Genomic DNA, 22,509 nt, shown 5'->3' on the forward strand with positions numbered 1-22,509 from the left:
TACTCTGTTGTTTTTCTGCCCAATCAGATGAATGGACAAAGAGGTGGACTGACAACCTTTCTGATTACTTATGACCATCAAGTACAAACTGGAAAATACAAGAACTTACTAAGTGGCTGTTGTTTGACTGTTTGATGAACCATATATACATACATGTGAATATATACACATATATGTGAATAAATTATAATCTCATTTTCTTCACAACGTGAAATAGGGTATTTCCCAAACCTTAATTCATCCATCTGTCTGTCTATGTGTCTATCATCTATCTTTCAATCTATTGATTGATTTTTCTATCTATCAATTGATCAATCTATTGATCTATTACATAGATAATATTTATGGTTGTTGTGTACATGAAGGTGACTGGTAAATCTACTGGGAATTAAATGCCTGTAAGCATAAGAAACAATGTACAGAGTTCAAATTAGATTTATGAAATAGTAATATAAAAATTCATGAGATTCACTCTGAAGATTAACAAAGTTCTAAAGAGAATAGTATTCTGGAGTCTGTTTTTCATGATTTTAAGAGCTTACAATTACTTGGTGAATATATTATTTATGGAACAAAATTTGTACTTGGCACACTTAAATGCAGAGTGATTTTGTTATATGCTCATTTAAGTTCAGAAAAAAAAATGTATTGGGGGAGGAGCCAAAATGGCATCAGGAGAACAGCCTTTCTTGGAGCTCTCTCCAAAATATTTCAAAAACCTTAAAATTATGACTCCATCTAAATTTTCAAGGGAGGAGAACCCATGGAAAGTTCTAGTGAGGCAATTCTCCAGTCCAAGGTTACCTGGAAGATACTCTGAAGGTTTTATTCCAAATGGTTGGAAGGGGCAGTAGCAGGCTAGAGTAAAGGAGTTCCAGACTTCTGGGAATAGCCTGCAGGGTGCCTGGGTCCCTGGTATTGCTGATTCATGGCAGCAGAAGCAGTTTCCAGACATGCAAACCCAGGGAGCACCAAGCACAACCTGAAAGATCAGGGGAAAACCTTTACAAGTGTGAGGGCATGGCGAGGGCAGAGCAGATCTTAGTACATCTCAGATTCCAGGAAATGGAAGCAGGGCCACAGAGCCACCCGGCAGCTGCTTCCAGAGTGCTCAGCCCACTGAACATAAGGCAGTGGGGGGGCAACTGATGAGTTTTATCCTCTGTCCTTGGGACAGGACTCTGGGGCTTTGTCCATATTCAGACTCTGGTCACAATTTGGGTCCCCATGCTTTCATAGAACAGGGACCCTCCTCACAGCACCAGGGCAGAGAGGTGTGCTTGTGAAGGAACCCAGGTCCTTGCGGGGGTATCCCAATAATACTCAAAGCTCTAGAAGTACCCCAACTAGGGCACAGGCTGGGGAAATGTGTAAACAGAACCTGGCCATTGACAATTACTTTGTTCGCATGGAGGATCAAAATATACACTTAGAAAATTAAAAAGTCCAAGCTTCTGCATCTGAAAACTCCAAAAAATATAGAATTTGGGCTCAGGCTATGACAAAGCTCAAAAGAGATTTTGAAAATCAAGTAAAGGAGGTAGATGCAAAATTGGGAAGAGAAATGAGAGAGATGCAAGAAAAACAGGAAAACCAAATGAGCAGCTTAGTCAAGAAGATGGAAAAAAATGCTGAAGCAAACATGTTAAAAACAAGTTTAGGTGAAATGGATAAAACAGTTCAAAAAAGTTAAATGAGGAGAAGAATGACTTTAAAAGCAGAACTGGTCAAATGGAAAAAGAGATAAGAACATTCTCTGAAGAAAACAACTCCTTAAAATGTAGAATGGAGCTAAATTACGTCAATGACTGTATGAGGAATCAAAACACAATAATTCAATATTAAGAAAATGAAAAACTAGAAGAAAATGTGAAATATCTTACTGAAAAAAAGCAACTTATTTGGAAAACAGATCCAGACGACACAATTTAAAAATCACTGGGCTCCCTGAAAGACATGATCAGGAAAAGAGTCTTGACTTCATTTTAAAAGAATTTCTACAGGAAAATTGCTCTGATATTCTTGAAGGGAAGGTAAAATAGAAATTGAGAGAATCCATTAATCTCCTCCTGAAAGAGTGCCAAAAAACAAACCCCAGGAATATTTTAGCCAAGTTCCAGAACTCCCAAGTCAAAGAGAAAATATTACAATCAGACAAAGGAAACAATTCAAATAAATTGTAGCTACAGTCAAAATTACAAAAGATTTGGCAGTGTTTACATTAAAGGCTTGTAGGGGTTGGAATATAGTTTTCTGGAAGACAAAATTTCTTGTAATGCAACTGACAATCAGCTACCCAGCAAAGCTGAACATCCTCTTCAACAGGAAAAGATGGACATTCAATGAAACAGGGGGAATTTGAAATGCTCCTATAGAAACATCCAGAACTGAACAGAAGTTTGATCTTCAAGTATAAGATTCAGGTGAAGTATAGAGAAAGTGAATGGGAAGGGTAAATTATGAGGGATTTAAGGATGTTGATCTGCTTGTTGTCCTGCATGGGAAAATTTTATGGCTAAAACCCATATGAAGCTTCTTATTTATTAGCACATTTAGAAGGAGCATACATAGACAAGGCACAGGAGAGAGCTGAATTTGAAGATAGAATATATTGCAAAAATGGTGTCAATGGGTGAAAGGGCAAAGTACTGGGAGAAAGAAAGGAGAGGTAGAATAGGCTGAGATATTTCATGTAAAAACAGTCAAGAAATAGCTTTTTCAATGGTATGGAAGAGGGGAAGATGATGGGGAATGAGGGAGATTCATTCTCATCATAAATGGCTCAGAGAGGAAAGGTATAGAAATCTAGAGGAAAAAAGAGAGAAAGGGGACAAGAGGGGTTTGTAGTGATAAAGGAGAGGGTAGATTATGGGAGAGAATAGTCAGATAAAACACATTATCTCTTTTTGCTTTTTGTAAAGTAGTGGGATTGGGTGGCCTGTTCGGGACTAAGGGACTGGATGGTTGCTGGATCTCTGGCATGAGATGTAGGCTTGAGGTCTTCTGGACCCAAAGTTTGTGCTCTGTCCACTATGGCACTTGGCTGTTCTACAGTAAATTTTTGAAGAGGGATAGAGTGAATAGACAAAGAAAATATAATAAATGGTAGTGGGGAAGATTCGATGGAGGGAATTATAATCAGTAACAGCAACTGTGGAAAAATATGGAAGTAAGTTCTCTGATGGATTTGTGATAAAGAATGTGATCCACCACAGAGACAGAATTGATGATATTTGAACACAGATTGAAGCATTTTTTTCCCTCTTTCTCTCACTTTATTTCTCATGAGTTTTTTTTTTATTTTTGGGATGGGAGGGGGATAATATTTACTCTTAGAACAAAAATATTTTAGTAATGTGTAAATAAAAAAATTAAATATAAATTGTTAGGATTTCACTTCTACAGACTGATGGAATTTATAATATTTTTGAGCCTCAATTCCCTTTCCTGTAAAATGGAGATAGTATATATACATTTTTTCTAGAGTTTTGTTTTGGGATTAAAAGAAAAATAAAGTGCTTTATATACACTATTTATACACACACACACACACACACACACACACACACATATATATATATGTATTAAAAAGTGGAACTAAATATTGGCTATTTTTATGAAACTGATGATTTGGGAATAAAAATAAAATATGTTATCAGTACATTATATTTTATAGTCATATTAAAACTTTGAAAAATATGAGGTATAAAGTATATTGTGAATGAGTAAGATGTACAGCTTTTAAACATATATATGCTGTCAGCATAAGAATGAGTAGTCAAACTTGATACTGTCTTCAAATCTTCATGGAATGAGCTCTAAGCTTGTCAGTCTGTTGCTCCTTGAACTTGAGTTATCCATTCTGCCCATCACTGATGCTTCATGTTATAAAATTTCTTCTGAGTACTTTACCCAGTTTGCTTATATTATAAAAGTCATTGCATATTATTATGATATTTGAAAAGAGCTTTATAAATATTTACTTATTTTATCATTACATCAGTTCCAGTAAGCAGGAGTTTTTAATCTATATTTTACATATAAGGAAACTGCAACAGAGGTTAAGTGACTTGTTTATATGCCAGACTCTGGCTATTGTTAATAACTTTAGATTAACTTCCTCCTAATTAACTGAGTTTTCATCATGGTTAACAAATGACTTTGAGTCCTGTGCAATCAAATATGTTAATTTTGTATTGATAAATTCCCAGCCTCATTCACTCCACCTCAGAATTGCCATCCACTTCTATAAAGTTTGCTTTGATTTCATATTCACCATTTTGGCATACTGCCTCAGTTTGTTCATTTGCTCCTATAATTGCCTCTTTCCCCTTAATCCTCACACACATGTTTTAAAAGCCATTTAATGTCTTAAAAATGGGAGAGGGGAGGGAAATTATGAAGGAAACGGCTCTCTGGTACTACCAATAACAGACAGAAACTAGAGCGCATGGATCATTATACCCTCTGCCAAAGGATGCAATGGCTTGGTCAGAAACTTAAGCATTATTAACAGCTCTTTACAAAGTCTTCCTTTTTACATTCTTCAGATGCTTTAAAATGTCTTTAGATGATGTTGATGGCCAAAATAATTACTGGAGATGAAAGCATTCTAAACAGCAACAACCAGTATTATACACACTGTTAAAATAATTTAAGATTTTTAAAGAGTTTTACATACCATTCTCTGATACTTTCTGTTACTATACCAGCAGCAATAGCGACTATTACTTCTCAAATGCCTTTCAAATACACATTCATTTTTCACATCTGGAAACTGCACATTATTGATGAACAGTAGCAGAAAAAAACCAGTGTTTGAGAGGTTCTCAATGTCTGCATTGTTGAGTAATGATTGAAGAATAATCACTCTACAATATCCTGACATGAATGATGATCTCAAAAGAGAATCCATATGATTACTGAAAGTCATCAACTGCTAATTATTAGAACCAGAAAACAAACTCAGGTTATTTAATAACTGAACTAGGAATGCTCTACTATACAGAAGAAAAATGCACATTTTGTTTTAGAAGTTTGTGTGGAGACATATGGGAAGATGACGACTAGAGGTATAGAATGCCTCTTCAGAGCATGTGAATTTTGTTGCATTTAGATTTCAAAGAAAACTTGGATTAGATTTAATATTGTGATTTTACTCTCATAATATATGCTTTATAAGAAAATGATTGCCAGGAAGAACTTTTGAGATTGAGTCCAACAACTTCATGCAATGAGACCCAGAGCCAGAAAGACAGTACATATGTCATTATCATCATTAAAGGCAAATAAACTGCAGAGCAGGATCTGAAATCAGGACATCATATATTTAAGTGAACTGTCTATTGTCATTCAAATATATAGTATGGAACCCCCTCTCAGAAAGCCCTCCTTCATATATATAATATATATATATATATATACATATATAATATATATATGTATATAATATATATGCATATGATATGTTATAATAGTATGTATGCATAAAACCAAAGAAAGAGGTCTCAAACATCAAAAATATCCAACAAAAAGCATAATAATCAATTAACCATAAAATGCCAAATACTGTATTCTGTGTATAGCCCCATATATCTTCAAAGAAACAAAGGGAAGATGCTTTGTTATATCTCTTCTTTGAAGTCAACCTTGATCATTAAATATTTTATTTTTTGTTATTCAACTTTTTCAGTTTTATTGTTATTCATTATATCCATAAGGGTGTCATTACTATGTATGTATGTATTCATGTGTCTCTCTATGTGTATTTTCCTAGTTTGTTTTGCTGTACAGCACTCAGAAGCATAGTGATTAATTAGGTTTTTCAAGATACTAGAAGCTTCCTTGAGTTGATGACTCATTTTATAGAGACTCAAGTCTTTATTTAGAGAAGCAATAAAATTCCATAAATCCTTATTAGTATAATTTAAATTTTGTATGTATCTAACTCTGTCCCATTTATTGAATAAAAATCCTGAAGGACACATTGTACCTGATCTCTAAGAACTTGAGAAACCCAAATACTATCATGTAGTAAAGGGAAATCAAATTTACTACCTTCTATGAATTAGAATGTCACATATTTTCTCTCATTCCTCTTGGAAACAACTCCTCTTTGCCTAGTTATGTGACCTTGGGCAAGTCACTTAACCTTGCCTTAAATAATTGCCTTAAATAAATAAAATTTCAAAAACAAAGAAAAACAACTCATCTTTTTTTTTTTTTGGCAATTTCACCACAAAAGAATTCTATGGACCAGTCTATGATGTCCATTAAATTAGTAATTCTAAATCCTTTTGTCATTGACACATTTGACATTATGCTGAGACCTATTAAACCCTTCTCGGGAGAACATTTTAAATTCATATAATAAAATGCATGGGATTTGAAAATAAACCTATTATACTAACATATATCAATATATGTGAATGAAGGAAATAAGCATTTGTTCATCATCTACTATGTATTAGGAACTATACTAAGGACTGTGCAAATGTTAGCTCATTTGATCCTAATAAAAACTCTGAGAGATATGTGTTATTATCACCATTTTAAAGTTAAAGAAACTGGAGCAGATGGAAGTGTAATGACTTGCCCAGAATCACATAGCTAATAATTGAGAGCACATTAGAACCCAGATCTTCCTGATTATAGGCATAGTACTTTACCCACTCTACCACCTAGGTAACCCCAAATTAAGAACCATTGATTATCTGGACCATAAAATGCAAGTGACCAGTGAACTGGAATGAAAATTGAACAGAAGAAGAATGGAAGACTGGATTGACTTTGGGATGTTATAAAATTCTCTCAATTACCATAGATTTCTCATGAAAAATAGACTTAAAAAACTCACCAAAACAAAGACTTTATTTATTTTATATTGTATGGGTATGAATCATGAATCACTACATTCTCAAAACTGAAAATATTTTTTAGCCAGATGGTAATGAATAGGAATTTGAAGATTGTCAGTACACTGAAACATATTTTAATGAAGCAATTTTGAAGCAGAGTAGTAAAAGTATATCATGAAATTATGATAAAAGATATCATGGCAGAGATGCATCAGCAAAAAATATGATGCATTAGTTACATTGAAAACATAAGTTTGGGCAGTTGGCTTGCTTCATTATTCTATATATATATGGTGTCAAAAAATGACTATCAGCATGGTGTGTTGACCCCCCTATAGGAAAGCAAAGACAAGAATCTTATAAGATGGACAGAAATGAATAGGTTCAACCAACTGTATTATTTGAGGTAATATCCAAAAGAATAAAATCATATATTTATTTGAATATTTGAGTATAGTGATTATGTACAAATACATTCATATCTGCACATACAAATGAATGAAAATATATGCATATATGCATACCAAATTAACTTTCCAAAATAACACTTCCATTGCTGGAACATGTCTCTGAACAATTGAAGAATTTTTTACCTCAGTGTTCTGATGGAGTAGAAGGTAGTTTCTATGTAGATGGAGTTTCTAGGATTCTTCCTAAAGTTCCTGTCCACTGATATGCTTTCAATAGATTATCAGTCATATTTAAATATTATTTGTAAATTGCCAAGCAAGCATACCTAGAACAATTTTACCAAAAAGAATGCATTCCCCCCATCCCACCAAGCTGGGGATGATTCTTGTCTTGAACATACAAGGTCTCTTAGAAAAATTAGTTAAACATTAAAATTTGAAAACACTTAAGCACTCAAGTGGAGATCACATATGGCAAAGGCTATCACATAATTTTTGGCACCTGGGAGTATCATCCTCCTGGAGAATATTTTTGAAATTCTCCTTGCTTTAATTTACTTCAGTATTCTAAGAGTTGGTGCCTTCGTAGGTGTCCAAAGCTGCCTCCACCCAAAGGAGCATGATGGATAAAACTGCATTTTCTGTGGAGTCTAGTTTGTGCTTTATGTGTGTCTCAACTTCTGAGCCAGACAATGATGCTGAAGGAACTCTACTATAAACACTGATGAGAACTCAAAATCTTCTACAGTTGAAGTTTACAAGGTCATCTCCTATTCATTGAGGTGACCTGGGTAAAAAGGAAAAATTTATCCTCTTGCACAGGGTTAATTCCCTCTCAGGAGTCATCTAGATTAAGGCCACCAATGAATTGAGTCACTATGCACTCTCTAGCTGTATTTTATCCTAGGTTTTCTGCAATTTCTCTTTCAGTCAATCAGACAATATTTTATTTTTGGTTTTGCAAGGCAATGCGGTAGAGTGATTTGTCCAAGGCAATACAGTTAGGCAATTATTAAGTGTTTGAGGCCAGATTTGAACTCTGGCACTCCTGATTCCAGAACCAGTGTTCTATCCATTGCATCATCTAGTCACCCCCAGAAGATATTTCTTATGTGGTATCATCTATCTTTTTGCAATTATCAAAGGACTTTATTCCTCTTAGATTGATCTGTTCACTCTTAGTTTTCATTGTTGTTTGAAGGACTTAAGATATCTTGACTTTTTAAGATTATATTAATTGTGATAGAGAGAAATATGCAATGAAGGCACTGACCAATGAGAATAGTTTCTTTAGAACAAAGAGATATGGTATACCATGTGTAGAGGTTCTATAGAGGAGGCAATGATTATAATATTTGCATGTTTTCAATCCAGTGATATTAGAATGTTTTGTGAGGCCCCTTAAGTAACAGCTTGGAACTGTGTGGTGATCAAGCTTTTCTGCTTGACTGAGAAATGCTAAATATAAAGAAATAGAATTACTGAACTGGAGTTGAGTGTTCATGGAACAAGAATTATGTGTTTTCCTTAGATTTTCTTTTTTTTTTTATTTATTTCCTTCTGGGAAGGGAACTGAGAAGTGCTATGAGTTACCTGGTGGGGAAGAGCAAGCATGATTTTTCTGTCTGGATGTCAGATATCCAATAACACATGGTACCCTTATTTCTTTTATATTCTTAGATGGACTATTAGCTGAACTAGTATTATCATAAGGGAATGCCTGAGCATTTGGGAGTTCTAACAGTTTAGTAAAAAGTATCATAGATACAAATTGGAAATGTTCTGACATTGTTGTTATGGTGGGTGGTAACTGGGGAAACAAATTCTGTGGAAAAGAGGTCAGGTATCCGTAACAACGCTCAACCAATTGCCACTCTTGGTGCAAGCAAGCCAAGCTAAATGAAGTAACATACATTCTCATCTGCTTTGGGGATAAATGCAATATATTAATTAGACTTCGGGCAAGTAACAAAACCCCAACTTGATGCTAACTTCAGAATATCCCAAGGGGCCAAAACCTCAGTGTAGTTACCAAGAGGTAATTATTGAAAAATTATCATTTAAAAATGAGGGATATACAATAGAGTGCCATATGTCAATCAATTTAAACAATCATTTATACCTTGACCACCATCATTCCTCAGAACCTGAAGGAGAAATTGTAAGATCTTAAATCCAGAAACCTTGGTGATAGCAATTATTTCTTTTTTTTTTTGCAAGGCAATGGGGTTAAGTGGCTTGCCCAAGGTCACACAGTTAGGTAATTATAGGTAATTATTATGTGTCTGAGGCCGGATTTGAACTCAGGTACTCCTGACTCCAGGGCTGGTGCTCTATCCACTACGCCACTTAGCCGCCCCTGATAACAATTATTCTAATTGTCTCTCTTAGCCATGATCTTGAGAAGTAAATAATATGGATATCAAGTCTGTCAAAGTTGACTGCCAGAGATAAAAATCACAAAAACTAAGCCTTCAACCAAAAATAAAGTTTATATCACCAAATTTTTTGAGACTGTCACATGTCACAATATAGAAATATGATTTGCTTTTATCAATGGAAATGGCATCAAATTAGAGCTAATGCCAGAACAGCATTGGGCCTTGGGACTCATTGTGTGCTATATTATTGTGGGTTATTTCTTCTTGACTTGCAAGAGGAACCTCCCATATATGTTGTCATTCTTATTAGAATATGAGTTTATTAATATCAGGGAATGTCTTTTCATTTTGTATCAAAATGCTTTATACATAGTAAGCTCTTATTGACATCCATCCCATCCATCCCCTCATTCATCCATTAACTCATTCATTTATTTATTTATTCATAGGAAGTAAGTAAACACAGATGTAGAAAATCAATCACTCAAGATAGGACAGTGTCAGATAATGAGATGCTTGAAGTAGAAAAAGACCAGATAGCAGTGGTTAATAGGGAAGAAGGAAGATTACACAGGATGTACCTTCTGCAGTTCAGTTTCAACATCTCATCAATTCTTTCTTATATCTCTTCAGCTACAAAAAAGATTTTTTTGTGGGGTTCCAATCCCTCAGTCACTCAGGGTAAGGAGCTGGTTCACTGAATCTCAGCAAATGATTGGACAATATCTTTGTATGTGTTAAATGTTATATTATTAAATTATTAATTATTATTCATTTAAGTTTGCAAAAGGTTTCCTGACAATAATTCCCATTTAGAGCAGGAGTTCCTTGAAAATTAATTTGTAGTTTTTTCCTTTGTTTCTTCTAGCAATTTTTCAATACTAATGCCTTGGTAACTTCACTGAGAATTTGGCCCCTTTGGATATTCCAAAGTTAGCATCAAGTTGGGCTTGTTATTTGCCCAAAGCCTAATTAATATATTGCATTTATCCCCAAAGTGGATGTGAAACTAGCCCAAGAACACATCATTTCAGCAAATCACTAGAATTAAATTACTTGTCAAAAATAGGATTGATGTTTATATTCCCAGACTGCTTGCCTCTGAATGGCTTATTTTATCTTCTAAAAGTCAATATCAGAAGCAAAGTCCAAATAATTTGAGAGCAGAAGTTTCATCTCTTAAGCCAACCATGAATTTTGTTGCTTTTTAATTTAAAGATCTGGTCAGAACAACTGAACGAAAAATAAGTATTTCTATTTTATACATAAATTTTCTAAATATCTTTGATCTTTTTAAAGGTATTCCTCCTCTAAATAACTATCCCACTCTTACAGCAATAACTCAAGCCTGGATTGAAAGTAATTGATACCAAAGGGAAAACTCATTAAATGTAGTCATCTTTATCCACTACTCAAAAAGTCTTTTCAGACCAAACATTAAAGATTAGCTAATTCTTATATTTCTACCATAAAAAGTAGCAAATTAGCGCAAGTAAGGTCATTTAAAAGTATGTCTAATAAGATGGAACAATTCTTAGGAAGGTAGATATTCAATTAAGAGTGGCTTCATCAGTTTCTTTGCTCTACAAGGAAGCATCTCCCATAGATCATCCACCTTTAATTCAAAGAAGTATGTGATGAAACATCAATAATAATGCTGATGCTAGAAATTTTAACCTGTAGTTATATCTTTAAGACTTATACCAGGCAGCAGCTAGATGACACAGTGGGTAGAACATGGGCTCTGGAGTCAGGAGGACTTGAGTTCAAATCCAACGTCAGACACTTAATAATGACCTAGCTGTATGAGCTTGGGCAAGTTATTTAATCCCATTGACTTGCAGAAATAAAACAACAACAACAACGACAACAACAACAACAAAAAAAACGACAACCAAAAAAAACCTTATGCTACTTCTATTTAGGCCTGGATGCTAAGGTAAATTTCTTGAGGACCTATGACCCCTATTTTAATTTTAAGGCACTGCTGTGAAATTTCACCTTAACTGGGTGTTGTGTCAAAGTTGAATGGAAACAGATGTGTAAAGGAGGGGAATTGACTTAGAAAACCATATTACCATTATCTATTTTATATTTTATTTACTTGGTTAAACATTTTGTAATGAAATTTTAATCTGGTTCTACAGGAGGGGTCTCAGGCTTGACACTTGTATTTTTCATTATTAAAGAAATTAAACACATTTCTGACTTGTATATTCACTTTTTTATTTTAAATTTAAATAATTCTTTAAAAACTTTTAAAAAAGAAAACTATATTAACTCTAAGGAGTTTTATCAAGGCCCCCTTTCAGTAATTATAAACCATATGGCTGAAGAATTATTATTATTATGCTTAACTGTTTGTATGATTATCAACTTAATGATTTACAGTAGCACATCAAAAGTGCAGTCTTTCATGGATTTTCTGATTTTATGGGTCAATTATTCATGAAGAGAAAGCAAAGCAATGTTCTGTTCATAAAGCTGGTTTCATTCACCTGACTAGTTCTTCCACTATTACTTATAATCACAATGTACTTTAATAGATGAGCTAGCTGCATAAGTTGTTCACCATTTGATGAGGAAAAAAATCTAGGAATTTCCTTCTTCGAATTTGCATGGTTTGAGTTTTAGACATCAGATAATATTTTTTTTAAGCTCATCTATGATTTCATAGTGTAGCCTTTGAAAAAAATCAAAGGATACCTATGTACCATGATGAGACATTGGAGTAAAACTTCAGTGGGATTACTTCATTGTGACTAAGAACAAGTAGCTATGATTAAATTGAAACAACAATGACAATAAAATCAACAGCAACCTTCTGACTTTCTTTCAAAATATTTTTCTTTACAAAGAGAAATTTACTGACAAGATCTAATGTTTATATTTCATTTTCAAAGAAGACCATGACTGAGGGAGGTGAGGCTTATGAATTGGATCTGAGTGAGTGAGGGCTATGCTAAGCCTCCATCCTCACTTTCTCCTCCTGAGCCATTTGGGTCCAGTGGCCAGATATGAATCAGGATGACTGGATGTAGCCCTGGACACAAGGCAATCAGGATTAAGTGACTTGTCCAAGGTCATAGAATTAGTAAGCCTCTGAGGTCACATCTGAACTCATGTCCTTTTGACTTCAGGAAGGGCATTCCACCCACTCTGCCATCCAGCTGTCTCACTGAGAAGATATAAAGGAAAATAAATATTCAAACATCCCCTAAACTCTATTCCTAAGGAGAATGGATTCAAACTTTAAAGGTTGCTAAGAAAAAACAAACACATTTCCATCAACAAGGTCGCTTCCAGGTGTGGCAGAGCAAACAAATGAGTTACTCCTTTGCTTTCAGAGAATGACATCTTCATTGTTAGATAGATCCACTGCTGGGCTACTTTAAGTTGGTTATGCCAATCTCTGCCTTGAACTCCTGTCACTGGTCCTTCTGGTAGTTCTTCTGACTTTTCAAATGCACAGTACTATTTCATTTCCAATACTCCTCCTCCCCTTTTATGCAACTTGAGTCAAGTATTTGGCAATTGGATTTTCTGTTTAATTCTGGTTTTTGTGTCAAGAAATTCTGGAAGTCCTTTGTTTCACTGAACATCCATTTTTCTCCTGACAGTATATGGTGAATTTTGCAGGGTAGTACATTCTAGGTGTAATTCCAGGGCTTTTGCTTTCTGAACTATGCTTTTACAGATCTTATAATCCTTCCTTGTTGAGGCTGATAGGTCCTGTGTGAGTCTGATTCTGTTTCCTTTATATTTGAATTGTCTTCTTTTTGCTGCTTGTAATATTTGCTCCTTTACAAATAAAAGAGAGTTCTGGAATTTGGTTATTACAGACTTTGGAGTTTTTATACCGGGGTTTCATTCCGGACGGGTTCTGTGGATTCTTTCAATGATTATAATGTAATTTTGTTCCAGTAGATTTGGACTGTTTTTCCTTATAATTTCCCGCATGATGTTTTCCAGGTTCTTTTCTTGACCCAGGCTTTCTGCTAGTCCAGTGATTCATAGATTATCTCTTCTGTATCTATTTTCCAGGTCATTCATTTTCCCTAAAAGAGACTTTAAAATTTCTTCTGTTTTTTCAACCTTTTAATTTTGTTTCATGGAATCTTGTAGTCTTGTAGATTCATTTATTTCTATTTGTGAAATTTTAATTTTGGGGGTTTTATTTTCTTAAATTCGCTTCCGTGTTTCCTTTTCCATTTTGTTATTTTTACTTTCAACAGATTTTTTAAAGCTCTTCAAGGAGCTTTTGCATTTGAGTCCAATTTATAGACTGTTTGGATACTTCCCCTGTGAGTGAATGTTCACTGCTTTCTTCTTTAGACATGTGCATCTTTGTAGGGTAGTTTTCAATATGGAGCACTCTTTTAGTTTTTTGTTCATCTTTGCTGTTTTAGCTCTGCTCCTGGGGTACAGAGAGTATACACCCAAGATTTTTGTTTCTGGGGCTAGAGTCAGATCCCTGACTTGCTGTTGGACAACATGCTACCTATTCAATACAGGCCTTACCAGTGCAGAGGATTTTTTTCCCCCTCCTTTATAACCAGATTCTGATTCAACAGTGATTTGTTCCTGCCCTAGTCCTTTCTTTTACTCCAGTGTTCTCAGGGTTCAGACTTTGTTTAGGGTTGAATCTGCACAGGTGGCTTACTATCTAGTATCCCTTTAGTCACAGGGATAACATTGACCCTTTCAAATCCAATAAAATAATTTCCCTCAAGATACTTTCCACTTGACACTTAGCACTTGGCTAGATGCCCTCTGCAGGCTATCCCATTCTTCTGCATCCTAGACTTTACTACCACTTTTCCCCCAGAGAGACAGACCTTCACTGAAGATCCTCCACGAAGTTGAAAACTTCTTTGAATCTTCTCTTTTTTCTTGGTGGATTTGTAGTGTGTATGTCAGAATAGAGGTATCAATAATCTTTGGTAGGGAGAATGTTAGCTTCACACTGTTATCTTGACTCCACCCCAGAACTATTTATTTATTTTTTCATCAATATACATATGTATCTTTTTAAGTTCCAAAATTATCTTCCACCTTCCCTTCCCACCCCCTCCCATTGGGGTGAACAGTCATGTTAGTATTGTACATACATATTATTGATAAACATGCTTATGGATTAGTTATTTTTGATATGAGAAATTAGGATTAAGGCAAAGAGATACATAGGAGATAATTTTTATAAAGTGTTCATCAGTTCTGAAGGGTTCTTTTTGTTTTGTTTTATTTTGTTTTTCTTCCTCTGCATGGTCATAATATTGTCAATAGGCATTTTAATATGGTTGTCCTAGCTCTCTGAACTGCTTAGAGGATCTGCTTCCATCAAGGTTGATCAAATCACAATGCTGTTGTTAATGTGTACATTGTTCTTTTGGTTCTGCTCCCTTCACTCAACATCAGATCCTGAAACTCATTTTATGCTTCTCTAGAGTCCAACCATTTATAATTTTTTAGAGAACAATAATATCCCATGGTATTCATGTACATTAACTTGTTTTGCCATCCCCCAATTGAAGGGCATACACTCAATTTCTAATTCTTTGCCACTACAAAAAGAGCTGCTATGAATATTTTGGAAAATGTGGGTCTATTCCTATTTTTTATGATTTATTTTGGATATAGACCAAGAATTGTAATTGCTGGATCAAAGGGAATGAACATTTTTATTGCTCTTTGGGCATAGTACCATATTTCTCTCCAGAAGGGTTGGATCTGGATACAACTCCACCAGCAATCCATCAATGTTCCCGTCCACCCACAACCTCTCCAATATTGATCATTTTCCCTTTTTCTTTCCTTGGCCAATCTGATAAGTTTGAGGTGCTACCTCATTGCTTTGATTTACATTTCTCTAATGAATAATGGATTTAGAGAATTTTTTTCACATGATTATATATAGCTTAAGTTTTTTTTTCATTTGAAAGCTGTCTATTCATATCCTTTTATCATTTATCAATTGGGGAAACCCTTTGACTTTGGGTAAAAATTTCTTGTGTCTTCTAAATATATATGCCTCTCCTCTTTTGGTTTGAGGGGAACAATATTTCTCTTATATTTCCTGCATGCAGTTGTTCAAAGGTCATTCTAGTGCTCTTTGATATCTGAGTGACCAATGTTAATTCATAAGATGGGTTATACATAATTTAATGGGTTTGTGTTTCTCTCAGACAATGCCCTATAGGTGTAGCATTCATGTCTATAAATTTATATGACTTGCAAGAAGGACCATATTGGTTCTATGTGTATTCCTTTAATAAGGAAAATGTGGAATCACCATTGCAGTCTTAGCCCAATGATAGTGATATTTTCTTTAGAAATAGGATCCTTGGGAAGCTGCAATTTAATAACCATGGGTCTCTGACCTGTACCCTATGAAGGTGAGAAACGATTGAGTAATAATGAACAGACCACTTTGAGTTCTTAAAATGGAAGCATAATACATAAGAGCCCTATGCCCGGTGCACAAGCCTTTAGTTACAGGGATAACACTGACCCTTTCAAATCAAATAAGTAATTTCCCTCAAGATACATTCCAAAAGCAAAACTTTAGAGCTAGTCTCATATATTCTACTAAAAAGATGGTTTTTAAGTGTAACTCAGTAATGTTGTTAAAGTTATTACAAGACAGGCACCAATTCTGTTGTAAATGTTCTCCATCTGAAAAAAAGGATTTACCTAGATGAAATGAGTAAGTGAAGATAGACATTAGAAAGAAGTAAAGATCTTCTGGGCCCTATATGTATTTTAATACTAGAAAAACCACATTAATTTTTTCCTCTTTAATATTATTGCAGGAGATAATCTCTCTTAGATGGTTTGGATGTTTGGGAGGGAACCAGACTAGATTAGCAAATTTTTTCTTATTCTTTCTCACTGCTAATGAAATGAAATGATATAGTTTTATGGCTGATTCCACATGCTTTTGTATGAACACATAAATACCTTTGGAAAATAAATTTAAAATAAAGATTATTCATTGCAACATAAGCCAGATTTAGATCATTGGAATTTGTTGCAGTTATTTTAGAGTATCCTGGGACTTCAAATTTTCCCTATTTTGACTTTAAATTGTTAGAATTTTCTGACCCTTTGCCAAATCTTTCCAATGAAATATTATTAGAAAGATCAAACATATATCATATGATAGAAGCATCTGCTTTAGTTATTGTTTTTCAAAAATTCAGGTTGCCTACAAGGTCGTTCTGGCTATGTTTTTCTTAGTTTTTGCATTGATGGCAAGGAATGAACAAGGAACAAGGTCTGTTCTATTTAATGTTTGGAAGCAGAATGAACAAAAGAAATTATAAGTAAGATTGTTTCTGAGGAAAAAAATAGCCCATCCAAGTTAGAGTCAGACTTTTTTTTTTAGGTTTTTGCAAGGCAAATGGGGTTAAGTGGCTTGCCCAAGGCCACACAGCTAGGTAATTATTAAGTGTCTGAGACCAGATTTGAACCCAGGTACTCCTGACTCCAGGGCCAGTGCTTTATCCACTATGCCACCTAGCTGCCCCGAGTCAGACTTTTCTGGTCCTGAAGATTAACCTAGAACTCTAGAGTATCCCATAGGAAGAGTATAAGAAAAGCAAAAATGTGATATGGAATAGATTTGGGAAACAGCTGTCATTTTATTCTCCCTCTCCCCACCTCTATTTCCCTGTCTAATTCCCACTCACTACTTCTACACCAAAGAGGCGGTCCTTTCTTGGCCAACACTCTTCCTATTTCCTCTACCCCCTGCTTCCTAATCAGCTGTCATGCCTGCAAAACTCTTTTGAAATAAATCAAAATAGGAAAAGTAATTTATATTTTAATGATGAGTCACAGTTATATGTTGGACACAGAGGGTGTAGAACCCTGGGAGGTAATTACTCGGGTTGAAAGGTGCTTCATCTGTTCTGATTGCAGTTTCTAACCAAGTCATATTCTCAGAGAAACTGGTGATGGCAAAGAGCTTTTACAATATAATGCTATGAAATTTCATTTACAGAATATTATTTTGCTTTTCTACTTGCTTCAATAAAAATTAATTAGAAGCATTGTACCTTTAAAAAAGCTGAAAAAAACCTACATATGATGTTTAATACCTTACATGTTACTTGGAAAGGGATTTTGTGGTATATTATAAAATCTATTACACTGGGAGTAAGGAAGGGAATTTGGGATCTGATTCCAGCTCTGCCACCTACATACTAATTGCTTAATACTTCAAAATTTGCCAATCTTTTATGGGTTTCAGTTTTCTTTTCTAAGTCTTTTCCCATTTAAGCATTTGGTCCCAAATTGCTTATTTTGATCTTCACTAGATCTTTGGTTTCATTAATATGAATAATATTTTCATTTGTGAAATCCACAAACAATTCGTACTATCCTTCTTACATGTTTTTTTTAGTTTTTTTTACAAGGCAGTGGGGTTAAGTGACTTGCCCAAGGTCACACAACTAGGTAGTTATGTGTCTGAGGCTGGATTTGAACTTAGATCCTTCTGATTCCAGGGCCACCTAGCTGCCCTGCTATTACATATTCTAACAGATCTTTTAGGAAGGATTAGTCTAAAAGTTGGGGAAGATTTCCTCTAGATATTTTTCCATATCATGTTCTACAAAATTTAATTAACCCCATCCTTAGCATCATAAAACAATTGAATATTAGTGTTGGATGGAACGTTAGAGATTATCCAGTCAAATTCTTTCACTTTGTATATGGAAGAGTTGAGATCCAAAGCTGAAATTTCTTAGCCAAAATCTCTTAAATATTAAGTGAGGCCATGATCTCAGGTTGCTTTGAGTTTATGCATGGTTCTCATTACAAAATGTAATAGCTAGCTAGCTAGCTAATTAATCCAGTTTTAACTACATTATGAATTTTCACTAATGCAGCATCTTATTCCAAATGAATGCAAGAAAAAAATTAAGTGTTTAATACCTACCATGCACTCTGTTAAACACATGAGATATTCATACCAAAGTCATAATCTCTACCATCAAGGAAATTATATTCTGATGGGGGAAACATCACATAAATCAGAGAAGAGAGGTTTGGTCTGAAGTGCATAAGAATGGTGAGTAGAGGAATTAACAAGTTCTTTCTAGAAATAGCGGTTGTAATGATATGATTTCTGTGCTAAAGCATCTACAAAGGTAGGAGATATTGCAAAATGTCAAAAAAGAATAGCTTAATTGGATAGATAAAGTGAGCTATCATGGAAAAGTCAGGAGATGTTTTAGGAGAAGTTATTTTTTATTTGTTAGTGTATTGGATTGCAGTTGTTTATTACAATGCCTTTTACTAATTCATTGATTAGAAGCTGGTGAATGCAAGCTTAAGTGAGATCAATCCAAACCAAAACCAAGAAAAAAATGTCTTAACACTTGCAGTTTATGAAGAAAAAGGTGATTTCTCCCTTTATGCTATAATAACTTTTAATTCCAAGTATCATTTAATAAATAGTCTAGATCAGTGGTCATGTAATAAAAGTTATCATAGAGGTCATTCACAATACAAGACATTTGACATCAGTAATGGTGATATGCATATATACAGATGAATGATATTCAACAAGAGCCTGACCAAGAATTGATATAAATGCCCTCCCCCTGCCCCCCTCTCCAATTCCCTTCAGAACTATATTAACAAAAAAATGCTCACTAATGAATGTTCAGATGTCAGTTAGAAGAAAACAGAAGAAAATAGGAAGGCAGAGTCTATACTTGTTTATACTATCAGAAGTGATTTCATGGAAGAATTGGAATTTCAGTAGGTCCTTGAAGGAAAACAACATGTTACTTTTTGTTAATTCTTACCAGGAAAGAACCTGATGCTGGCAATCTCTTGGCATTTTATATTGAAAAATCAATACTCATCCACAGTTCTGATGGTAATCTGGGTACTTCATAATTTTATATTCAGCTGCATTGCAAGTACATTAAATTTTCTTTCATTTTTCACGTCTTTTTTTCTTTAGAAGAGGAAGATTGGTTTTAGAGGTAAGATTTAGGGTGGGGAAGAATCCCATGAGGAAATCATGAATGTGCTGTTCATATGATAAATCATCTCTGGGAATATGAACAATTGAGTATGGGAAGCTACAGTGGGTGCTATTCACTTTCCACACTAAAAAAATAAAAACTTTCCTCCAGTATATAAATGGCTATACAAATAACAATTTTAAGGGTTTCATCTTTGATGATAGCTCTTGGGTTTACTTACCTTGGGCAAGTCCCTTACGCCTTTTGGGGTCAATTTAATCTCTAGTAAAGTAAGGGGTTGGAACAGCTCTAAATCTATAAAATTGTAAAACTCTTCTTTTTCAAGTTCAATTGATAACCCTATTCTATTCATATTTTTCCCTCATGCAGCTGCCTCCAACATAGCCTTTCCTGTTTCTAGTCTTTTCCTTCACAAATCTTTCTTTCAAAGGGTGATTAGAATCCTTCTTAAGGACAGCTATTTTTATTCCCTCCACTAAATTAGTACAACATGCCTCACTGCAACAGAAAGGTGAGTCTGTTTACGCAGACATTATGCCAAGATAGTAAGGACACAAATAGAAACTAAGTTGGAATACTTGAGGCATAAATGAAATGAAATAACTATCTTAATAAATGAACTTAATAAATGAAATAACTATCTTAAAGTTGTGTGAAGATTAATCTAGGTAAAATTATGTTCTTCACTATATCGTTGAATTTGTGAGTATTTTGCAATTTGTTTGTTTGTTTTGTCTTTTTGCTGGCCAAAAGACACAAAATATTGCAAAATACTGATTCATACTCTTACTTGTTCTTTTCTAAGGATTGATAGTGGCTCCCTCCTGCCAAATTCTTCACATTGGTTGCTTTTATTGACTTCTAATTGACCAGCTTTATTTTAGATTATTGTTTAACAGAGATTCTTAGTTTCTGATAAATTAATCTTTTGGGTCCTTGCAAGAAAACAATTCTCTAGAATTATGTTTTACACTATTCTTGGCTATCTCTATCCACACCTCCATTATTAATCTGCATCTAACTCTTCTATTTGTTGTCTTCATTCATTGTGGGTACCTAGGTGGTACAGTAGGTAGAGTGCCAGACCTATAGTCCAGAAGACCTGAGTTCAAATTCAGTCTCAGACACACATTATTTGCATGATCCTGTGTCATTTAATAAAATCACTAAAATCTATTTGCTTTGATTTTCTGGCCTATAAAGTAAGTTGAAAAAGGAAATGGAGGATGGTTTGCTAAGTTGCTCATGCCAGCTTCCCACAGGCCTCTGACTGCATGTGCCCGGCGCCCTCAGCCCAGCCCTGGATTCCACTCTCTCACAGTTCCCGCTGCCACTGTAGCCACCCCTAGAGCCCGTGCCGGCCTTGGCGCCCATGACTAGGACACTCTGAGTCTTCGGGGCTCTGCTCCAGGGATGTGGCTGCAACTGCAGCAGCTGCAGAGGGCACACAGATGCTGCTTGCCTGCTGCTCTACAGGGTCACCTGTCTCTTTCCTGTGGGCTACAACCAGGATTCTAATACCTATAAGGAAGACCTCCCACTACTCTTGGAGTATGAGTTGGCTCAATGCAAGTTAGGAGAGGAGGAGGAGGATGATGTCTAATGTCTATCTCATTCGAGCCCAAGGATTATCATGGTCCTGCACTGTAGAAGATGTGCTTAAATTTTTCTCTGATTATAGAATCCAAAATGATGAACATGGGATCCATTTCTTTTTAAACAGAGATGGGAAATGCAGAGGAAGTGCATTAGTTGAACTGGAGTTGGAGCAGGATGTAAAGAAGGCCTTAGAAAAACACCACCTATACATGGGTCAGCATTATGGAGAAGTTGATGAAATAAGTAATGAAGATGTGGACACCTTAATGAAGAGCCTTCAGGCCAAGTCAAACCCAGTGGTGAAGGACAGAGTGGTGCCTCTGAGAGGACTCCCTTACAAGCTGCAAAGAGAAGGACATTGTAGACTTCTTTGCAGGTCTGAATATAATTGACATAACATTTGTCATGGACCACCCAGGGAGAAGGAAAAGAGGGGAAGCCTATGTGCAGTTTGAAGAACCACAAATAGCCAAACAAGCACTTCTGAAACGCAAGGAAGAAATTGGGAACCGGTACATAGAAATCTTCTGGAGAAGAAAGAATGGAATCCAGACTCATGTCGGGTCTCACAAAGGAAAGAAAGCAGCATCTTCTCCTGCCAAATATGAGCCTGAAGCAGAGTTGCACTTCGAAGAGCATGAGGCCACTGAGGAGCTCTGATCCATCACAGTGTTTGAGAATAAGAAGGAAATGAAATTATCAAAGGAGGCCCTTGAGAAGACTCCCCAAGGCTGCTGATTTTGGAACCCTGACATCATGCATTTTGTTCACATGAGAGGCCTGCCTTTCCAAGCTAATGCTCAAGATATTATAAATTATTTTCACTCTGCTGAAAAATGTTCAAATCACAATGGAGTACAGCTCTAGTGGGAAGGCTACGGGAGAAGACGACCTGAACTTTGAGAACCATGAGGACGCTGTGTTGGGATGGGCAAGAATCAGTCCCGTGTGCATCACAGGAATATTGAGTTGTTTCTGAATTCTTGTCCAAAAGGAAAATAGAGTTGCCAGGAACATCAACAAATCCATATGACAAGGATGAAGCAAGAAGCATTTCATTTTCACATCTATCTTGGACATGGAATCCAGAGTTTTATCAGCAGCTTTGTCTAGGAAAACTTTTTTGGGGGGGGTGGGGCTGGAGGTTTAATATCTTTGACGAAAAATTCCATAACTGACTGTCTAGAAAAGTGAAGATTCATAGGGTGGCTAGGTAGCATAGTGGATAGATCACTGGTCCTGGAGTCAGGAGTACTGG

General features: G+C 35.3%; 1 pseudogene; it reads left to right on the forward strand.

Annotated features, from left to right (window-relative positions):
- The window catches only part of LOC141489326 (G-rich sequence factor 1 pseudogene), a 45,311-nt pseudogene extending 23,058 nt beyond the window's left edge, over positions 1 to 22,253 (forward strand).
- The last annotated feature ends 256 nt before the right edge of the window (positions 22,254 to 22,509 follow it).

Source organism: Macrotis lagotis, chromosome 5, assembly GCF_037893015.1.
Source record: "Macrotis lagotis isolate mMagLag1 chromosome 5, bilby.v1.9.chrom.fasta, whole genome shotgun sequence".
NCBI lineage: Eukaryota > Metazoa > Chordata > Mammalia > Peramelemorphia > Peramelidae > Macrotis > Macrotis lagotis.